General features: G+C 46.6%; 1 long non-coding RNA gene across 1 annotated transcript; it reads left to right on the top strand.

Moving 5' to 3' along the window:
• Positions 1-1,064: 1,064 nt before the first annotated feature.
• LOC148004122 (uncharacterized) lies at positions 1,065-7,390 on the top strand. The gene is made up of 3 exons (XR_015628203.1): positions 1,065-1,480; positions 2,169-2,270; positions 6,727-7,390. It is a non-coding gene; the product is annotated as an uncharacterized LOC148004122 (long non-coding RNA).
• Positions 7,391-7,791: the final 401 nt, after the last annotated feature.

Below are 7,791 nucleotides of genomic sequence, written 5' to 3'. Positions count from 1 at the left end.
GCACGCACGCACGCACGCACGCACACCCTGCATAGCCATTGGTTATTAAGCTTCGCCACCTCTCTTGTTTCCGTCTGTAACTTTGGCATCTGCAATAGTAACTGGGGTAACGTGAGTGTGCCTTTAGCTTTTAGTGGGTGAGTAAATGAAGCACAGGACGACCCAAGAAATTCACCTCGGACTCCAGTCTGAGTCAGAACTCTGGGAGATTGAACTTCTGTCCCATATAGAGAGAGGAAAAAACTCCAGATAGTGTGACAAATACATCTGACCTTTCCCTTATTCCTAATGACTTCCAGCCAGGTGGAACCCAGGTGTCCCTGCACACCTGGTTTCTGTCACAGCTGTTTCTCCCTAGGCAGAATTCCCAGTTCCTCACCATGCTCCCAGTCATATCCGCAAGTGTCTACATCACAAGAAACATTGTTTTGACATTGCCCATAACATTTCCTGTTTTTCTTTACTTCTCAAACTGTGACAGATTTTTTTTTTAGGAGCCCCATCATGCCTACCAGGCTACCCTCCACCCTCTACAGTATGTCAGTTGCATGGAGCTAGGGAGTAGCTTCCTTCCCACCAAGATGGGCTGCCTCCCAGCCTCACTGGTAGCCAGCAGTGAGTCATGAGAAGGGAAGGAGTCCTGCTGCTTCTCAACATTGCCTGGAGCTGGAACACATGGCTCAGGTCGTCCCTGCCCCCGCCTCTGGCTTGGGGCCAGTGGCCAACATCTGCTGGGGGTTGGGGTGAGGGGGGAGCAGCTTCAACAGAACAGCTTCTCATCCAATCTCTCTCTCTCATTTAACCCTTACAGCAGCCCTGTGTGACATAAATTTCTATCCTCCTTTTATAGCTGACAAAATAAGGCTCCAGAAAGCCTAAATTCACATAGCTAGTAGGAGACAGCACTGGAACACGCCTATTTGGTCACTTTGCATTCTGCCAGGCTGGTCCATAGTCTATGTCCCAATACCATGGTGATTCCCAGCCCTATAGCAGCTGGATCCTGTTTCTTCCTGGGTGAGGTCAGAGTCTTTTGTTCCTGGCTGACCTCACAATGTCTTCTAAGTAGGCCTGCCTCATGTGGTTATATATTTTGCTGCCTGCGTGAATGGACCCAGGTGACCTCCAACGTGGACTGAACTCCAGCCAAGATTCCTCAGGCAAACTCTGCATTGGCCCAATGGGGGTGTCTTGTTCTTTCTAATACACAAAGGTCTCAGTGAAGGCTAGGAAAGGCTGGGTTTTAAGAAACCAAGAATATTTAAATGCCTTGGAAAGCTTTCAAGAGAAACACTTCTCTGTAGTCAAGGCTGCTGGCCAGATACTGTGAGGTTTTCTTTGACTCCTGAGCCTCTCCAGGTGCCCTGTATTCAGGTGCACACACCCAGGTGTAGCTGACCAGGTGTGCTTACGTGAACAGAGCCAAGGGTGACAAACGGGGAGGCAGCCAAGGCTGCAGAGAACAAGGAAGAACAGGCAGGTGTGTTATTGGAAGACTATAGTTTCTTATTATTTCTAAAAGTGGTGTTGTAAGTGTTACAGCTCTGAGGGCAAGGTATCCTGGCAGTCAGGAGCCAAGGAATACCACCAAGTCACACTGTACAACAAAGTCACACAAGATAATTATTGGGAAAGACTTAAGAGGGTGACTGCCTCTGCTTGAGAAAGAAACCACAAAAAACTGAGCTGGAGGCAGGAGGCAGGAGGCAGGAGGCAGGAGGCAGGAGGCAGGAGGCAGGAGGCAGGAGGCAGGAGGCAGGAGGCAGGAGGCAGGAGGCAGGAGGCAGGAGGCAGGAGGCAGGAGGCAGGAGGCAGGAGGCAGGAGGCAGGAGGCAGGAGGCAGGAGGCAGGAGGCAGGAGTCTTTACATAGGGTTCTTGCTGGGGTTGTTGGAGCGGGGCAGCTTTCTAGGATGACCTGGGATTGGTGGGATTCTGTGGCCTGACTCTGGGGCAAGCTTGGGGATCAGTGGGATTTTTGTGGCCTGATCTCTACTTTTTTGTTTTGTTTTGTTTTTTGTTTTTTGTTTTTCTGTAGGTCATGGTTGAGTGCCTGTATCTCAAGGGGTAAAAAGGGGTTCTTATAACCCTTAAAATTGTTTGGGGTGGGGCCTGGCCACTGATACCTCAAAGGGCTTATAGTAGTAGTATTGAAACTCTTTCCTACCAGGAGATGACGAAGGAAAATTTCTTGAGGCTCCTGCAGCCAAAGGGAATAGGACCAGCAGTGCGGAAGGATGTAACAGGTGGACAAATTTTAACTGAGCACTAGGTATGATTCCCTACAGGACGTTCTAGGATCTGATGATCCGTTGGGGGTTGGGGGAGAGTGGTACTCCACATCTTCGCTAGCATCATCCCCAGTACTCCCCACTTTCTGTGGTTCAGCCATACTGGCCCTCTCTAATACTCTAGCTTCCTGTTCCCCTTCATCTAGCTTCTTACCCTAATTTGCCTAACACTAAATTAAGGTAGGCACCCCACCATGTTGTCTTTGTTAAACTTGTCATTTTGTGTTGTGCGACTAAAACTAAAGATATATTGCTACTTGACACTCTACTTGAGACTGACCGTTGATGCTAAGTAGGGAGGCACACTCCTGTAACCCAACCAAGCATTTGGGAGAGAGATGAGTGATCAGGAGTTCAAAACCAGCCTAGACCACATAACAAGTTCAAGGCCAGCCAGGACTATGTGAGACCCTTTCTCATAAATAAGGAAGAGGAGAGTAAGAGAAAGGAAGAAGAATGGGGAGAAAGAAAAAGGAAGAAAGGAGGAAGAGAGAAAATAAAAGAGGAGAAAAGATAAAAGTAAAAATAAACTAAGTAAATAAGTAGCATACAACACAGAGAGTGACACCTCATCTTTAAGTCATAGATGGCAGTCCTGACGGTGAGGTGCTTCGGACAAACTTAGCAGCAAAACTCTTCTTTTGGGAAGTTGAGGGATATTTATATTTTTCCAGGAGAGTTTTGGGAGGAGTCAGGTAATGAAGAGTAAGGTTTTGGGGTATGGCAGTATATTGGGGCATCTGGGAATATTTTAAGAAAAGGAAAGATTCAGTGTACAATCTGAGGCTGTGGGGACTGTTGCAAGTAAACCCTATTATTTTGATGATCTTGATGATCTCCTCAGATGTAGATCTAATAACTCATAAGTTGTCTTACATAAGCAAAGTGGAAATTGAGAATGGACTGTGGTTCATGCCCAGTTGTTCATGTATAAACCAGAAATAGCATACATAAAGGAATTGGGTGAACCATGGACTGAACAATCAGGAGTGTGGCTAGGAAGACCCTGAAAACCTAAGAGTACACACACACACACACACACACACACACACACACACACACACACAACTTGGGATGTGCAGGAAGTGGTGGTGTTTGGTGTGTGTTCTAGTTTGCTTTTCTGTCACTGCGATAATGTCCTCTGAACCAAAAACAACTTCAGAGAAGGGAGGTTTTGGACACAACCTATTATTGAGAGAAGTCAGAATAGAAACTCAAGGAAGGAGCTTGAAGCAGAAAGGATGACAGAACACTCCTTAATGGCACATTAGCTCACGCTCAGCTAGATTTCTTGCACAGCCCAGACCTACCTAGCAATAGTGCTACCCACAGTGGGCTGGGCTCTCCTACACCAATAATCAACAAAGATAATCTTTCATATACATAGCCACAGACCAATATGATCAAGATAATTCTTCAACTGAGGTTACCCCTTCCTAGGACACTCTAGGTTGTGTCAAGTTGACAATAAGAACTAACCAGGGATGGGTATAGGGTTCATCATAGATAGTAGATGTTCCCAGTTATTACTCAGTGGTAATTAAATATTTATGTTATCACATCAATATTTGTCCCTCTCCACGTAGAGTCACAATAATGAAAGCAGTGTACTTTCCATTCTCACTGGTGTGCCTTAAGCACTTGATCATACTGGGGACACAATTTGTAATCAATATTGATTCATTGAGTAGAGGATGGGGGTATAAATGGATGGATGCTACATCTTCCAGAAGTTGATGAATACTGGGAGATGTGATACAGAAAACATCACAGAAATAGCTAATAACTATCTTGGAGGATAGGAGAGGGAAAGTTAAGGGATGAGTCTATCCACAAGGATTCCTGATATTTGGAATAACACCCACAAGGATTCCTGATATCTGGAATAACACCCACAAGGATTCCTGATATCTGGAATAACACAGTATTCTAGTAGACATAGCAAGGAGAGTGGGAACTACATCCTTCAGATACAGAAGACCACCATCTTCCTGTACTCTCATCAGGGAGAGAAACTCTTCTAGCTACAAGTAAGAATTATATCCTCTACAATGAAATTATTGAGGCATTTAAAGTTTATTGTTAAAAGGCAAGGTCTTTTTAAGAGTAATTAATACTAAGTACATTTCAGGGTGTGTGTGTTGGGGGTGTCAAATTCTGTGTCAGGTATTGTGTGGAACTGTTCATGGAGCACCTCACTTAATCCTCAAAACAGAAATACTAAGGGATGGCAATATTGCTGTTTGCAGTTAAGAAGCTGGACTTCTGGTTCAGTAGTTCTGTCAAGACCACTTGTTACATATATGATATATCAAGCTTTCGTGGGGTAGGGGAAGGGAGGAAAAAGAGGAGAGAATGAGAGAGAGAGAGAGAGAGAGAGAGAGAGAGAGAGACAGAGAGAGAGGATGACAGAGAAAGAGAGAGAAAGAGAGACTGTGAGTATACACATGTGTGTTGGAGGTCAGAGATCAGAGATCAACTTTGGGTGTTTTCCAGAACACCTTCTACCTTGCTTGAGATATGACCTGACACTTGTCTGGAACTTGTCAATGCAGCTAGTGTGGTTGGCCAGACTTTTTCTGCCATCCCAGCCCTAAAGTTACAAGTGCACACCACAGGGATGGAACTCAGTCTTCATGCTTGCATGGGCAAGCTCTTTACAAACTGAGCTATCTCAACTGGTCCATATCTCGCTTTCAGTGATTATCACCCAGGACATTTCCCAGCCTCCTGCATTTCACCTATTCACTTAGACAGTGTGTGTCATCCCCTACTGCAAGCTCTAGGGCAACCACTGAGCGTGCCTCATGCTTTTACAGAAGGATCCAACTTTTTGCAGGATCTTTGGAGCTGAGGGAGATCCCTTGGGATAGGCAACTGGTTGTCCTAGAGTCTCATGTTCTAGACGATACGCTGCCATCCTGCTCTGACTAGGTCGTCTCCAACTGGCACAAGGCCAGGAAGTTGGGGTCAATTTCCCTGTCTGGCTATTCCTGGAAACCTTCTGAGTTTCAGTTGCAGGCAGATAAGCTAACCACATCTTTCCCGGCCTTTCCACATGACTGTGCCTCCTGCAACTTCTTCAGTTCTCTTCTTGCTTTGATCAGAGCTCTCTGGGGTACAGTAGAGGAAGGGGAGGAGAAGAGCCTGAATTCCAGGCCTGAGTCTCCCTGGAAGGTGGCCAGTTCAGTCTGCTGAATGTAAGGAGAGCAGCAGGCACACTCAGCCCCTGAACTCCCAGGAGGGAGGCTGTGGCTGGTGCCAAATGCAACTCAGTATATGCTGTCCCTGCAGCTCAGGGTACATCGCTGCCCCAGTTCTATAGAGTACAAATCTGGATCTAACAACATTAAATTGGTGCCTGTTGGGACAGGTCAGTAAGTGCCAGACTGCAGGGAGTGTACACAGAAGGTTCTGCTCTGCCCATCTACATACCTCAACTAGACTCATTTTGGAGGCCAGCTGGGAGGTATCTCTTACCCTTCTAGAGTTTTCTAAAGCAGCTAAGGGACAGCATGACTGGAAGATGGTTCCCTTAGGACACAGAAAGCCTCCTTCGGCAGTTAGAGGAGATAGGAAATGAGGGGGGGAAGTGGTTTGAGATTCCTCAGCAGGATGACTTTTCATTCATTCCCCCCCACTTCTGAATGGAGTCTGTGTCCATCTTCCGACTGAGGCTGCCATCCTTCCATCAATGGTCTCTGTGCTTGTGTGCATGTGGGTGTACTTGTATGTGTCAGGGTGCACATATGTGGGTGTGGCCATAGGACAACCTCAGTTGTTATTCCTCAGACAACCCTCATTTTGCTATTTTATTGTTGAGACAGGGTCTCTAACTGCACTGAAACATGACCAGTAAGCTGGGCTGTGCAGCCAGAAAGGTGTTGCAGTTTGGTCAATTGCTAAGTATTGTAATGCTAAATTCTATACCCAAAGGTCTAGGCCTACCAGTGATAGTATAACAAGGTTATAGTGATAGTGAAACAAGGTTATGCAAACCTTGTTTCTTAATTTAAAACTATTATTAAATAAAATGGGCTATAGCCAATTACTGGATGGATTAGGGGTAGGTGGGTTTGGAGTGATCTGGTTGGAGGAGAGAACAGGAAGGAGAAGGAGGAGGAGGGAGGAAGCCGACATGAGGGAAGATGGACTAGGTGCACAGGTCCAGGAGAAACAGCAAGTATCCGAGATACACCACTGGGGAGGTAGCCAGACATCAGTTAGAAAAGTATATTTGGGATTGCCCCCTAGTAATTGTCAAAGCCAACTAAAATAACAATAGTCTGAGTCTCATTTATTTGCAAGCTGTTATGGATAAGTTTAAATTGCTTGTACTACACAAAAAAAGGCCTGGAATTCACTCATCTCTGCCTCTCCCGGGCTGGGAGTACAAATGTGTACCGTGGTAATTTGTTGTTTCTCTGTCTTTATCAGGAGTTCTGTGAATGACAATCAGACCCTCATGCTTATAAGGCAAGTGCTTCAGCAAATGAGCTTTCTTTAGCAGAGTCGCCTGACTCTGCTTCTTCATCCCAGTCCCTCTGCAACCCGGAGTGGGAGTGTTTGTTCCGGTGAAAAAGCTGCTGCCCCCGGGAGTCCTGCAGCAAGCAGTCCTGGCACTCCTTGTCTTTGGCTTAGCCACAAAGCACTGTCTGAGCAGCCATAGCTGCTTCTCGACATTTAAGCATGGGCCCTAGAACCGTGGAGAAATTCCCTGGGTCTCCTCCCAACAGGTTGTAGAGGAAGCAGGTACTTCCTGGAGGTCTCACCTCAAGCATGACCCCACTGCGGATGAGGGTCTGAGTCCTCTGTAGGAGTCGTTGCTCACAATCGTGACTCCCCAGGGAAAAGCAAAACATTGCCGGCTTCATGACACCAAGCTACCTCCAGCCAGCTCCAAGACAGAAGACCCAAAGACCATTTTCTCCCTGCTCCCTAATAAGTCCATGGGAGCACATTTCAGGTAACGGCTTCCTCAGAGCCTGCGTCCAACCTTCGTCTCATCTGCACAAATTTAGGACTCGAGAAGGGCATTCTTTAAGAAATGAGTCATTCCTCCTGGCTCAATGAAAACCCTCTTTAAAGACCGTCTAGTGTAGTGAGATGCTGGGCTGCCTGGGAAACCACTCAGAGAGGTATTTTCTATATCTGGACTCCCCAACACCCTCTGTAATCTCTGTGCCCAGCCCACGTTTGTGGCTACAACCCGGCAAGCCCTCCGTCCAGGTTAGGAGCTGTGCACCACTCAGTACTCATGTTTGTTCATTTCTTATACCAAATTAATGACCCTCTTCTGGAGCGGAGACATGACTCAAGCGCAGGAAGTCAGCCAGAGGTCTTCAGAGCCACAAGGACTCTATTTCACTTGTATTCTACCCCAGCTGTAGCCTGGGATCAGGAACGAAGGCAGTAATGCTCTCTTTACTTACTTCATGAAGAGAAAGGAGATTTGGTGGGGAGAGTCCTTGTCCCTCTGCAGAGATGTCAGGTACAAATGGA

Source organism: Rattus norvegicus, chromosome 8, assembly GCF_021556685.1.
Source record: "Rattus norvegicus strain SHRSP/BbbUtx chromosome 8, alternate assembly SHRSP_T2T, whole genome shotgun sequence".
NCBI lineage: Eukaryota > Metazoa > Chordata > Mammalia > Rodentia > Muridae > Rattus > Rattus norvegicus.
This window is presented reverse-complemented; position numbering and strand designations above follow the sequence as displayed.